Source organism: Anolis carolinensis, chromosome 4 (assembly GCF_035594765.1).
Source record: "Anolis carolinensis isolate JA03-04 chromosome 4, rAnoCar3.1.pri, whole genome shotgun sequence".
NCBI classification, from domain to species: domain Eukaryota; kingdom Metazoa; phylum Chordata; class Lepidosauria; order Squamata; family Dactyloidae; genus Anolis; species Anolis carolinensis.
The window spans coordinates 85,118,901-85,134,889 of record NC_085844.1 but is presented as its reverse complement, the minus strand read 5'-3'; positions in this window follow the sequence as shown (position 1 = coordinate 85,134,889).

The following is a 15,989-nucleotide window of genomic DNA, read 5'->3' as shown; positions in this document are numbered from 1 at the left end:
TAATTCTTCTCCAAATTTCTTCTTTAATTTTAGCAAAGCCTTTGAATGCCATATTGTTTTTGAAGCCTATTAAAAAAATAAAGACTTGGTTCACAGGTAGTTGTTTTGCAGAGAAAATCACCTTTTTTCAGTGCATAAAATAATGTGTCTACATTGAAAACTGTTATCTATGCAGAAGACACTGAAATTTTTATGTGTCTTTTTATGGGGTTGCTTTGCACATTTTCTAAGCAGATTTTTCTGTACAGAAATAATGTTACAAAGCAGAAAATGCTGTTTTTGGTGCAAGATATGTGGAGTTGTCAGAGTCTCCTAAAAACAATTTTAGACATTCCCACGCCCTCCCCCACTCAATATTTGTGAATATTCCTTTTTTCATTAGTGAGAAATCATCTTTCCTGATCTGATGGGATAACGGAAGAAAGTCAGAAGAAAAACAAAGGAAGTGATGGTGGGGACAGACAAAATAAAAGAATAACGATAAGAAGAACAGAGTAGCAAAGAATACATGTGCCAACAGATGTGGAAGAGACTTATGATGGAAAGGTAGTAATTTTGGGAGGCATTGACAGGTTTTGCCCATCTATGGAAAGGAGTGCTGTAGTTATAGAAGGAATGTAAAGCAACAGAAAGATGCATGTAATGTCATGTGAAACCTACTGACAACAGATGTGATTTTCCTGTTGAAATTCATCTTTTCACCTCATATGATGAAGTCTCTTTTTTAAGATCTCAAGCCTAAGGTAAAGAAACAAACATTCATCTGCTCCAGAAGCTTTTTGTTGTTGTTTGAAGAGTGAGGTAAAGAATATGTGTGTGTGTGTGTGTGTGTATCTGCAATCATGTAGCTAATGTAAAAATAGCCAAACTATTTGCTCCTTTTGAAAATGGGGACAACTTTGTAGCACTTCCCATGCCCTTGATTAATATAGGAAACAAACATTAATTTTAGTTTTCTTTATATTGTTCAAATAACTTCAAATATGCTGGAAGGATATTCCACAGAGAAGAACACAAGTTGACTTTCATTTCTTTGGAGCCCTTTCACATTACACAGTTTGATTCCACATTATGTCCCTACTTACATGCTATGGAATCTTGGGATTTGTAATTCTCTAAAGTTCTCTGACCGAGAATCTAAATACTCGCTCTCTAAACTGCAATCCCAAGACTTGGCAAATTAAGCCATGGCAGTGGAAGAGAAATCATAGTGCATTAATGAGGTAATTTGAATAGGCCTCTTGCTTATCAGTGTATCTTGTTTAAAAAACACAAACTTAGTGAGATAGGTAGGAGGCTAGACACAGAAATTCTGGTTTAAATCATATAATACATATGAGACAAGTGCTGCACTAGAGGGTTTTTGAGTCAGGTTGTTTATAAGAGATGGCGGACTTTCATTTATAAAGTATCTTTGTTTTCATTTTGCTATTTTGCACACAAAAGGTCCATTAATTATTACTCATTTATCTGCCTTACTAAATGCTATAACTCTAATCTACCCGAGACATTTATCTAGCTTTAAATGCCTAAGCATCATGTTCGCTGCATGCAGGTCATTAAAACATCATGCAAATGGAGGATTACTGCTGGAAAAGTAGCATTTGGAGACTAAAAGTAATGACATTTGAATGACAGTAAGCCATTTACTAGCAAACCAAGAATACACAACGGGGGAGAAAACTCACTGCAATATATGATTTAAAGCTTAATGTGTGCTATCAGGATCTTTTTTGTAAAACAGACATTTTTAAAATGATTGGTAGCCACTTGAAATTAATGATGGTTCATGCCTGTGCTATCATAAATTGATCTTATCACTGAAATGGAAGGAGAAACATTTGAGAAAAATTGCCCTATTTCTGAAAAACCTGGCCATGCTTTAAAACTTGTTAGAAGGGACAACATATGCTCCTTGAAATGAGTTCATCCTATTGATTAATCATAACATCCTGAGCTAATTTTAGAGGGGGATTTTTTTTTGGGGGGGGGGGCTGCATGAATATTCAGTATAGCGAACACTGCTCAGTAGAAGCATAGAAAGAATTCTGATGAACTTGAGCTAGTTTAGAGAAACCTGGGATATAGACAAAATGTCAGGAGAAAATGCTGAAGAACATGGTCATATAGACCGGAAACCACACAACACTCCAATCTGGGATACAATTAGAGGAATGGTTTGAAATTCATGATCATATGTTAGTACAGTAGAGTCCCACTTATCCAACACTCACTTATTCAACATTCTGGATTATCCAACACATTTTTGTAGTCAATGTTTTCAATACATTGTGATATTTTGGTGCTAAATTCGTAAATACAGTAATTACTACTTAGCATTACTGTGTATTGAACTACTTTTTCTGTCAAATTTGTTGTATAACATGATGTTTTGGTGCTTAATTTGTAAAATCATAACCTAATTTGATGTTTAATAGGCTTTTCCTTAATCCCTTCTTATTCAACATATTCACTTATTCAACGTTCTGCTGGCCCGTTTATGTCGGATAAGTGAGACTCTAGTGTAATTAGAATTATAGTCTATAGTTGTAAATGACATCATGCGAGATCAAGTCCAACCCTCTGCTCAATGTAAGGGCTCCCAGCTAAAGCATCTTCTGCATGCAGCTGTCCAGAGAAGATATTACAGTTCTCTAGGCAATTGGTCCCATTGCAAAACCACTCTTAGTGGAGCCATCTACATTGATACTATAACACAGCTTTGAGACAACTCAAAACCACAGAGACTACAAAACACATGGTGTCAATGCATTTTGCAAAGTCCAAGTTCAGCTAAATAATGTGCTTCAGCAGATGCCAGTGTATCCCAGACATAGCTCAGTAGAAGCATAGTGAACTTGGCTCTGCTAAATTTAGAGGTCATTGCAGACACTTGCACCTGCTGAAACACATGATGGGATCCAGAACGGGGGCTGCTAAAAAGCAGCCCAAGGGCATGGCTGGGCAAAAAGGGGTTAATTGGCCCCCTGGGATGTGTAAATTATTACCTCTGCTCCTATCTGTCACTTTTCCTTTTTTTCACCCCATAAGCTCCAGAGCACTGATGGCATCTTTCCTGGAAACATAGAAAAAATCAGAGCAGTTTAAGACCATGAAGAACATATAAAGAACATATATTATTTTTCACTAAGCCATGTGTTTGGTTCAGAAACATATGAAAATATTTCTCCAATTGAAAAATATACATTTCTGTACAGAATAATTTCATAAGGTGCAAAGACTTCTTCAGAACTGCAATTGTTTTCTCTCTTGCAGCTATAAGAATACTTATGGATACTATTTGTTCTTGTATATGAAATCAAAGACTATGAAAACCACAATTTTAATTATTTTGGGACATTTGGAAAGTATTTTTGAACCTTTTAATGACAACCAGAGCCGGCCCTAGGTATTTTTCAAGTGTAGGCAAACAGAATTTTGCCCCCCCCCCCAAACCAATCACTGAAAAATAAAAGTGTTGGATAAGCAAAAAATGTTTGATAATAGGGAGGGATTAAGGAAAAGCCTATTAAACATCAAATTACATTAAGATTTTACAAATTAAGCACCAAAACATCATGTTTTACAACAAATCAACAGAAAAAGCAGTTCAATACCTTGCGGAGGCAGGCTGCAGGAGACAGGAGTTGCCTCGATGGCGCCCCCAACAAGATGGCGCCACAGGCAACTACCTAGTTGGCCTGGTGGTTGAACCGCCTCTGATGACAACTAACCCAGCTTCTAATAGTAACAATTTCTAATAAGAGAGTGAAGTTGTACTTCCTTTGTCCTAAGTCATTATTGTATTGTGGCATAGCTATCTGGGGAAATAACTAATAACTAATTATTTCTAAGCACTAATTTTGAAGACAGAGCAGAGATGTATATGTTTCCATGGATACATTAAAAAACTTGCTCCATGATTTACACTTAGGTGGAATTGCATCACTTTTGGAATTTCACCATTTCAGTTGGCATCTGTCTTTTTAAAAGTAAAAAATTGTCTGCTTGAGGTGGAACAACAGGCGGCAACTCTCACATACTGTGGTCAAGATACATGATACCCTAAAACCAGGTGAACACATGAGATGGATAATCCTACAAGCATTTCTCAGCATCCCTGACAATAAAAATGACAAAACATTTCATTGTAAATAGTTCACAGTTGATGCTGTTTCATGACACACAAAATCTGCCGCCTAAGGCAGCTGACATAACCTGTCTAATTGGAGAACATACATCTTAGCAAAATCAATAGTGCCTAATGAGGACTCACTTGCCACTCCTTCATCACTATGGGACTTGAGCTTCAAATGGGATTAAGTTAATTTGCAAGGGAAAGTCCTCAGAGAGATGAAGCTCTTCCTATAAAATGTAAGAAAGTAATGTCAGAATCCTCCAGGGACTAGAAAGAAAAAGATAGAAAGATAAATTGGGTGCAGATTAAAGTGCAAAGGCAGTTATTCAATTTAGACAGAGATATGAGTAATTAGTTTTATAGCAAGCTAAGCAATAAGGATGCAGGTGTTCACCAGAGTAAGAATAAATGAATTAGACATAAAGAAAATCTCATATTGATTACCAACCATGAAATAACTAAACCAGATACAAAGCATGGGTTGAAATAGGAGCCAGTCCATGTTGTATTTATTTATTGGTTTGAAAGAATCAAGAGGACCAACTATAACTGGGTGTCTTCTCTTGGATCAATCTTCACAGTTTTGCTGGTAACAACAGTAGAATACAGGGAAGAAAGAAAAGAGAGATTTGGCTCTTACCTCTCCATTCTTGTGGCATGCTGATTCACAGATCAGATATCAAACAAGGAGAGATATCCTTAAGAATACTGTATGACAATAAAATTAATTTGATCCCATGTATTCTAAATAAGTTATTATTAATAGTTCATTCTGGATACATTTATCCAAAGCAAAGGTTCAGAGGAGATAAAAGACACAAACTATCCTTGCTGTAAGGTCTCACATGGTTAGTCATCTCCAAACGTTTGGGGTGTTTCTCCTGAAACAATCTAGATGCAATTTTTCTTGTGGATGCCTGCATGTCATAGGGTGATATGTTGAAAAATGCATAATAAATGTGTTGAAAATAAGTATTTAAATATAATTTTGTGAATTAAAGAAAAGCAAGACACATATTCAGGAATTCATATGAAAGTGACATATGGACTACTGCAATGCCCTCTACGTGGGGTTGCCTTTGAAGATGGCCCGGAAGCTCAACTAGTATAACGGGTGGCAGCCAGATTAATAACTGGGATGACTTACAGGGAGCCCACCACCCCCTTGTTAAGCCAGCTCCACTGGCTGCCGATATGCTACCGAGCCCCATTCAGAGTGCTGTTTTTGACCTATAAAGCCCTAAACGGTTCCGGCCCAATCTACTTGTCTGAACGTATCTCCTCCTATGAGCCAGCAAGATCGCTGAGATCATCTGGAGAGGCCCTGCTCTCGGTCCCACCTGCCTCGGAAGCGTGGCTGGTGGGAACGAGGGAGAGGGCCTTCTCGGTGGTGGCTCCACGGCTGTGGAACACCCTCCCAAGAGAGATGTGTCAAATTCCAACCCTGTTGGGCTTCAGAAAAGCCCTAAAAACATGGTTATGTGCCCAGGCTTTTAATCAATAAATGGTGAAGATGACAAGGACTGAACTATGGACAAAGCATGAGGAAGAATGGATCTGATTTTATGTTTGAAATGTATATTTTTAATTCATAATGTATTTTAATAGTTTTAACTGTCTTATGTGCTGTTTTATATTGGTTTGTATGGGCATCTAATTGTTGCCACTGTTGTAAGCCACCCTGAGTCCCTTCGGGTGAGAAGGGCGAGATATAAATGTGAGAAATAAATAAATAATAAATAAATGGGAAAGTGAGTGATCCACTACTGCCTCAAAAATGGGGCTGTCTACTGTGGAGAAATAATTCTAATATTACCTTTCTTTATGTGGACCAACCTGTTTAAAATCAATTTTGTAACTAAATTTATTCAAACTAAATATTCCTGGACAGAGAAACATGATGCTGTTTGGGTATTTTACTCTCACCTCTAAGATAACAGCAGTCTTGTCACCTAATTTGCCTGGACTCTACATATTCAGGACTTAGAAAGATGATGCTGGTTGGATAATTTCAACAATCTTCACCTCTAAAATATATGATAATTTCCATAATGGGTTACTAACAATGTAGTGTACATACAAGACTGAACTAGAGGTGATGAACATCTATATATTCTCTAAATAATAGACTTGTTTGTCGGTAAAGATTGAAAGTTCTTAGCAACAGTAAATTATAACTAGGATTTACTGCAGACATTTTGCATACCGTGCTGATAAGATAGTATTAATGTTTTCTACAACAAATGCAGATTCATCTGAAATATTCAGTGACTGATTTGTGTCCAGGGAAAGGTTTAAGAGACCTGCTTGTTTGAGAAGTGCTTTATGGATTGGCAGAATAGCAGATCTATGCAAAATTTCAAAAGTGATAAATCCACCAATGCTGGCACATTCTGGCCATGTTCTGTGACTAGCGGAAGACTAAGATTCAAACTTACATCAATATGGCAGTGATGCAAAATACTTAACAGCCTTCACCCACTGCATAAACATCTTAGAAAATTAATTTATTTACCATCATGGGACATTTCTGTCAAAGCCTCAACCCCCAAATACCTGTAGAGCATTAATCAACAATCCAAGGTCAAGCCGATAATCCAACAGAGATGAAAACATTAACTGAACAACAGAAAAGAGTGTCCAAATTTATGTTTCAGGGTTGTAAGCCAATTACCAGAGTGTTCAAAGTACAAGGTTGAATCAAATTTCATAAGGTAAGCCCAGGGTTCAGGAAACACAAGAGCTCAGGGTCGAAGCTTCTAGAACGAATATTGCAGCCAGCAATCAGGTACCAGTCTTCAGTTCCTTAAATCCTAAATTCACATGTGTTCCCTGATTTTTTTTTACCATTATTTCCTCAAGCAGTTCCTAGTCTTACTTTTTTTCTCTTCTATTTTCGTCTCTCCATACAGTCTTCTGAGACCTTCCCCTGTCTCCTCCAAATCTTCAGCCTCCCAGAACTTTCCCACTTCTAAATTATAATAAAGAAGTATAGACTGGAGAAAGTGTGCACAGTTTATTATTTCTCCTAATCTAGTTAGTTTCAGGTTTTCAGAATTAATTCCAAATTGCATGTAGCTTGAGTGTAAATTTTATTAGGTCCTTCATAAATCTATTATTGACCTATTTCAAACCGGCTTCAGAGTTGAAACTGCTATGGTCACCTTAGTGGATGATCTCCACCTTAACACTGATATTGGGTGTGTGCATGGGGCAGGGTGTTATCAGTATGATGATGACACCCAAATACATTTCTCCATGCTTTCAAAAACAGCCTCAGCTAAGGATAGTGTATCTCCTCTAAATTAATGCCTGGAGGAGATAATGGGCCGGATGATGAAAAACACATAGAAACTGAATCGAGACAAAACAGAGGTGCTTAACATCAAGGGTCCTAATCTGATTGTTTATGAGCTTCGACTGATACGACGGCTGCACCCATTCCTAAATAAAACTCAAAACGCAAGCATGGTGACATTTGTATGATGTGATTTTTTTTGTTTTCCCTTTTTAAAAATTTAATAGGTCACTACTGCACAGTTACCCCATAGAAACCCTTCATCATCCCATTTGGGGTCACAACCCATGGCTTGGGAACTACCGCTATAGATAATTGCATTGTATGCGTTGTATGCAATGGGTTTGGAGGCAATGTATATTCTAGGACTGTGCAAAATTATCATTACTTATTAAATTCGTGTCTAGGAATCGATATTAGAAACATGCAGTAAAGGAGGGAGAAAAAAATTACAATTGTGACACTTAGCAATAATTTTCATTAAAATTCTTTAACATTCAGATGCCACCAAAAGTCAGTTTAATTTTCAGTATAAGCAGTATAAGCATTAAGCAACTTTGGTAAAAAGGTCAGTACTAGTGTTTAAATTAAGACCCAGGATGCTTTTTTTTGTCAGTCGCCATAAGGAAGGGCAGCTGGGAGCAGGATTAGCAGAGCTGAGCCAAAACCATAGCATTCTGGGAAATGTAGTTTGGGAAGGCGAGGCCACCTGAGGCAGAAAATTCAAAAGGCCTTGCCCTAATTGCATTTCCAAAAAATTAGTATTTAGCATCAGAAAGCTCCAATGAGGGCTGCAGAAATTTCACACAGATTATATTGTGCAATTTCACAATATAATGCAATGGTTCTAAACCAGTTGCCTTCTTAATCTTCAATATTTGACCTTTTCTTTTTTGTCATGAACTCAAAAATGTTCAGCTGCTTTGATAGACATTTAGGCATCTTCTAGAGTCAGTGGGATGACAGGAAACACTAATAGCAACTAATAGGGCTTTAAGTCTCAGAACAGCAATTCAAGCTAGCAGACAAATTGTACAATAAGTAATGAGTCACAGCTGCTTTTAAGAAGGGAGATGTCAGAGAGATCTCTGAAAGGGGGAAGAGCAAGAGAGCAGCAATATGACTACTTTCAGGGTTTTTAAAAATAATATTTCAAAAATCATTAATATAATTACATGGGTAAAAGAAATTTATTTATTTATTTACAACATTTCTACCCCACCTTTCTCATCCAAAGGGACTCAAGGCAGCTTACAAAAATTGGCAAAATTCAATGCCCAAACAAAATTCAATAAAATCGGACAACACAGTTAAACCAATTAAATACTTAATAAAAACTAAAAGAGAGTTCTCTATAGAACAGTGAGACGTCTTCCCAAGCTGGACACCTTCTTTTAGCTGTTCTGAATGCTGAATTTGTAGTAATCATACACGTCCTAAGAAAGCTTCTGTCATCGTCCCTTCAACTTAGTGAAAAATTACAAAGAGTAGATATGGACATTTTGGTAGTCTGTAACATGTTGACAGTGTCTCAGAAAAAGGCAGGGAGATGTACACAGAATATGTGAAATAATTTCAGGAGATCTTTGACAGAGCAAGATCAGTAATGGAGTCCATGCATGGAGAAATTAGGATTCCTCACAGCTGTTCAAGGCAGACTTGTAAAAGCAACATTCAGGCAACTTCACCAACACCAATGAAATATGTTTGAATACATACATAACAAGCACAATGGGGTTGACATAAGCATTTGGTAGAAATTTAAACTCTAACAACAAACTCCCAAGGCCTCTTCACCTTGCTGCTATTTGTATCCTTGCTTTTGTTGTTCATTTACCTTCCCTATTCAAGAAAATGAGAAGACAGAGGAACAACAAGACAAGAGTTATGCAGTCAACCCCAAGGAAAATGGAATAGAATTAGAATGGATTTCAGCAACAAAGGAGATGGATTAGAGCCCCTGGAATTCTCTTGCGCTGGGATTTAAAAAAAAAACCCTACCATTGATCTTGCCCATGGAACCCAGAGATATTTTTACACCCTATAAACTCGAGTTAACTCTTGACAGAATTAGCAGTGTCATTTCTTGTCAGCCAAGCAGACTTTCAGATGATGCTTGTTAGGATATACTGAAATCTCCAAAAGAGCAAGCTTTTACTTGACTTCACTATCATTTGTTTTTTTTTTTTTTTTAAATACATTTGGAAGGTGGAACAGAATGAAAGGAGAGAAAACATACTGGATGAAAAGGAGATACAACAGCAAAGAGAAGCGGCTATACACCTATTTTCCCACCTTGACTGTAAAAGAGGTGTTAAAAAACAGAGTTCATCAATAAGCAGTGTATATTATGCGAGCTCAGGGGAGGCTTCATTGTTCATCTGGTCAAGAAGTAGCACACAAGATGCACTAAAAAAACAGAAAAGCTCTGGATGTTTCCCTAGTTATGCAAGGATTAAGGATAACTAACAGAGTTAGTCTCACAGAATCAATATTAATCTTCAGCTGGCAACCAGTAAGTAAATTTAGTTTTCCTGCTCTAATAATTACTCAGAGGCTTTTCAAGCTATATAATACGCACACAAGAATTTGTATAAACGGGAACAGAAACTGACTTCTTTGGCTAATTTACAAAGAAAATGGACTAGCATTAATCTATTCCTAGTGACCATGCATTATGTTCTATAGATCCCAAAGTCAGACATTAAATCCCACAATATGTTAGGATTTCTCTATGGACCATTCAGTGTTTCTGTAATATCACAACAACAACAACAACAACAACAGCAACAACAACAATAGCAACAACAACTGTATAACTCACCTCTCCCTGAGACGGGGTACAGAATTGTTAAAACAAGAGATAAAACACGATTAAAATAGAATAGGGGTGTACAAAATTTCAGAGGTGGCTTCATATTTTTGGAAGATTTGGGCAATCTGGACAAATCACCTAAATACAAACCAGCAAACCAGCCTCCACATTTTTCTGAAACAAAACAGGCCTGCCAATAGTTTGGATTTTTTTTGAAAGATTCATTGATTCTGAGCATTTTTTCCAATGTAACAAAATTGCTTGGAGTGGGAGGGAAGGAGGGGGTTGAACACAGTTGCTGCAAAGCTGGTCTCCTCCCCTCAGTGAAAGACGTGTGCTTGAGATCTGTTCTGTGTTGTTAAAACTTGAACTTAGATTAGAAAGTGATTTCAAATTGCACTCCTCTTTCCCTAGCTGTTGAATTGGGGATCTTAGAAAGTGATTTAAAATTACTCTCCTCTTTCTCTAGCTCTAGCAGGAAGATGAAATTACTATATTATTATTATTCATTAATTATTAATTCATTATTTATTATTAGATTCATACCATTGGAAGAGGACCCTCAAGGCCATTATATTATTATATCCATTATCATTTAATATTATTATTAGTATTATTGTTCTATTTTTATTATTAGACTGATACAGGACATCTACCAAAGGACATCCAGTCCAACCCCATTTTCTTAAACAAGAAGATAGAATTACTACTATATTACTATGTATTATCATTTGTTGTTATTGTTATTGCTATTCTTATTCTTCTTATTATCTGCATTTCTATACAGTAGAGTCTCACTCATCCACCATAAACGGGCCAGCAGAACGTTGGATAAGCAAATATGTTGGATAATAAGCACCAAAACATCATGTTATACAACAAATTTGACAGAAAAAGTAGTTCAATACGCAGTAATGTTATGTTGTAATTATTGTATTTACGAATTTAGCACCAAAATAGCACAATGTATTGAAAACATTGACTACAAAAATGCGTTGGATAATCTTGAACATTGGATAAGTGAGTGTTGGATAAGTGAGACTCTACTGTACCACTTTTCTCACCCAAGGGGGACTCAAAGCGGTTTATAACATAATAAATGGCAAAATTCAGTGTCTCACACATATATAAATTATATTACATATCTAAATCAAAAACATATAACTGTAGATTAACCATCAAAACTATAAAAACATCAAACATAGACATAAGCATGAAACATGTTGTTGCAGCAATCAATGTAGATCCCTTCTCCCCCTCCCCCCACCAGCATCCATCTCCCTCTTCATAGAGTTTCAAACCTTCTTTTTATACTCTCCCTGATCCCCCATCCCACAAGACACAAAGTTCTTTAGGTACAGATTGAGTCCAGAATCTATACCCATATTAGACTCATACAGTTGGAAGGGACCACAAGGACCATCCAATCCCACCCCATTCTGCAAAGCAGGAAGATGGAATTATTATTATATTATTATCATTAATTTACCATTATTATTATTATTATTATTATTATTATTATTATTATTATTATTATTTATTGGACTCTTAGAGTTCTAAGAGAACACAGAGGCCATCCATTCCAACCAGGAGCTACCCTAGGTTTTTTCAGTATGTACGCAAACCTAGGGCCGTGAGCCCCACCCAAAAATTACGCCCCCCCCCAAACTTACTGGTGGCAGCGGCGACCATTGGGTCACTCGCCGCTGAACAAGGAAGTACTTGCTATTCTCTTAAGATTTCCAAAAAAAATTCTAAAAAGCATTAGATGAACTAATCTTTCTGAAACCTCTCGGGAAATATGCTCTGCTTATGTTATTTCATTGTGCAGAAATTCAAGGGAACACCTATTTTAGTATATATATATATATATATATATATATATATATATATATATATATACAGTAGAGTCTCACTTATCCAACATAAACGGGCCAGCAGAACGTTGGATAAGCGAATATGTTGGATAATAAGGAGAGATTAAGGAGAATCGAATTAGGTTATGATTTTACAAATTAAGCACCAAAACATCATGTTGTACCACAAATTTGACAGAAAAAGTAGTTCAACATGCAGTAATGCTACGTAGTAATTACTGTATTTACGAATCTAGCACCAAAATATCAAGATGTATTGAAAACATTAACTACAAAAATGCGTTGGATAATCCAGAAACTTGGATAAGTGAATGTTGGATAGTGTGAGACTCTATTGTATATATATATATATTTGTAAATATTTCACAAATGTCCTAAAAAAAACTTGTCAGGCCTAAAATTTAAGTGTGGTCAATAAGTGTGGTAAGTTTCATCCTGATAGCCATTAAAATATTTTAATTTTTTAAACCTCTCACTGAAAGAGTGTGACTTACCCAAGGTGCTTGAGTGGGAAAACTTTCCTAAAAATCCGTGGATGACTGAAGTTTTCTGAAACTTTGTAGGAATAATGCCTTACTCATATTGTCTCATCATGCAGAAATTCAAGGAGATACCTCTTTTCTAATTTTTTTCTAAAATTCAGTGAATGACCGAAACATTCTGAAATGTGGCAGTAGTAAATTTTGCCTACAAGTGTGGCAGATTTCATCATATAGCCATAAAAATGAGGGAGAGATGAGCCTTGCAAGTTTCCTCATTGCCCAAAATGTAACAAATCTTCCCAAAATAATAACAAAACTTTCTAATTCGGATTACGAAATAACCCTCCCCCCAGAATCTTCCTGAACTGAAATGGGGGGGGGGAGGAGATCAGAATTTTGAAACAAAATCCAAAATGGATTTTTCCATCTTGCACACCTCTAAAACATAACATGATGTTGTTGGTTCATTCAGTTATTTCCAACTCTTTGTAACCTCATGGATCAGCCCATGCCAGAGCTCCCGGTCAGCTGTCACCACCTCCAGCTCTTTCAAGGTCAAGCCAGTCACTTCAAGGATAACATCCAACAACATGATACATAGAGTTTAAATGCAAGTTAAAATCCACTTATGAAATAGAGATTAAATTCACAATTTAAAATTGACTGGGTAGGCCTACCAGAAAATATGGGTTTCCAACAGCTAATTTAGCTGTTGAATGTCTTCCAGCAGGTCATTTTACAGTATTGGGGCAGCTGATGAAAAGGTCCTCTGGGTGACAGTTACTAGTTGGGTTCTGGTTGTTTGAAATAGCTTAGTGCTCAGTGTGGTTTGTACATTTTTATTTGCTATGATTCATATTCTACAATTCTTCCTTGTACCTCAGGGTAGTATATGAAGGGACATTGCCCTCTCCCCCGTCAATGTTTCCTTCAATTCCCATATTTATAATGAAGGACATCATCCCCATTAACTAAGCTAAGCAAATAGTCCAAGGTATAGCCAGGTTTCATGACTCAATAGCCATGTTTTTCCTGTTCAGCTCCAATACTGGTTCTCAACAGAGCTGGAAATTTGCCTTGACCCCACTTTTAAAATCATCAGTATATGTCAACATAATCTCACTACAGATTCTGCAGGTACCAGATTCCTTCTTTACTGAAGGAACTGAAGCTAGTGGATTACTTGTCATGCTGAACTGACAAGTTGCTTCAGCTGTTTCTGAAGGATCAATAGCTCTCAAAATGTAAGTAGTTACATACATTTATTTAGAAAATAACATTTACAAATACTCATACAATGGTGTTATCTGTCATTGCTAATCTGTCACCATTTTCTCTTCTTCAGCATAAAACACCACCCTTTTTCCAATATGTGAACCTCCTCTCTTTCAGTCCACTTCTACAAAATCTATCCAACTATTCCAATGTATGTGAAGTGTAAAATTTCCCTTCTTTGATTAATAACGATTTCCTCTAGGAGGTCTTTGACAATGCACACTTTCCTTGTGCATTGCATTTCCTCTTCAATTCTTTGGTGCCATCTCAATATATCATGTATATTAGACAGAGGAGGAAGAGAAATTTATTTTTTCCTCCACTGAATGAGAGGTACTGCTGTTTATGAATCATTTAGTTTGATTTCAAATCTAAGTGACTGCCTATCTTCTTCTTCCCCTCACCCCAACTCAATTGCTCAAAAGCAATAGGGCTGTTTACTCTTCTGAATGCTCCAATATGGTTCTGGTTATTATTTTTGTCACATTCTTATAGATTACCTTCCCAAGAAGTACACCCATTTTTATCCACAATGTTGAGACAGTGATGATTGATGCCAATGAAAGGAAATATTAAAAAGTACATTTCTGCATGGATAAATTCGTAAGTAGAAAAACATGTATTATTTTGTGTCGGTGAGATGCCAAAAAATCTGGAATGATTGTACTGCTGACAAGTGAGCAGACAGAATAATGCCACAATACGCATAGGGTGGATTATATTGAATACATGATTCTTTACTTTAAACTTAATATTGCAGTCCATTTAAAGGACCTGTAAAAATGTTTCAACTGCGGAAATCAAAACAAAGCAAAGATTAATAAATCAAGCAACATTTCTAGATGAAACCCACACATTTGGCACTTGAGAAAAATGTTAACCTAAGTGAAGAAGTTCCCTCTTGACAGAAACATCCTGGAATTTTGTCAAATGTAGATACAATATCAATCATACCATGGGTGTTGTAGTTCCCACACATTCCTATAATTTCATTTAGCATAGTATTACAATGGTAATATTTAGTTATTTATTTACTCCTTTGTGTACCCTACCCTTCTCACCCTGAAGGGGACTCAGAGCGGCTTTACAATATGCAACAATTTGATGCCTTATCAAACAAACAATAACAAAATAAACATATATATTAAAAACCAAAACATTTTAAAAGCCATATAAACATTAAAAACCACACAGTCCGAAGTCATAGTCAAGGCTGTTCCAGTCATGACTGTGCATATTCCATCTTTTCTTATTGCACTGCACTTCTACCCAAATGCTTGGTCCCAGAGCCAGATCTTTAACTTTTTCCTGAAGGTCAGGAGTGATGGGGCTAATCTTATTTTACTAAGGAGCAAGTTGAACAACCGAGGCTCAGGACCTGAACAACCTCATTAGCAGTAGGTGGAAAGGAGTGTTAGAGTTGAACATCATCTGCGTACAGATTACATTGAAGTCCAAAACTCCAGATGATCTCTCCCAGCGGTTTCATGTTAAACAACATGGGAGCAGTACTGAACCCTAGGGGACCCCACAAGACAAAGGCTGTGGGGTCAAGAAGGGGTCCCCCAACAACACCTTCTGAGAACGACCCTCCAAGAAGGACTGGAGCCACTGCAAAACAGTACCTCCAAGCATCCCAGAAGGATACCATGGTCAAAGGCCACATAGAGGTCCAAGAGAACTAAAAGGGACACATTCCCCCTGTCCAATTCTCTGCATCAGTTCTCATCCACTAAAGCAACCACAGCTGTTTCAGTTCCATGCCCCGGGCTAAAGCCAGACTGCACCAAATCCAGATAATCAGTTTCCCCCCAGAACTCCTGGGAGGGCCACCACACATTCCATGAATTTGCCCAAAAAGGAGATATTGAATATTGCCCAGAAGTTGTTCAATTGAGTGGGGTTCAGTGATAGTTTTGTCAACAGCGGTTTTATGGTGGCCTCCTTTAGGCCTGCTGGAACATTGCCTTCTTGAAAGGAGGCATTAACCCCCACCTTCACCCACTGTGCCAAACACCCTCTGGCCTCCTTTATCAGCCAGGATGGGCAAAGGTCTAGGATGCATGTGGTTGCCCTTGCTTCTCCCAGAATCTTGTCCACATCC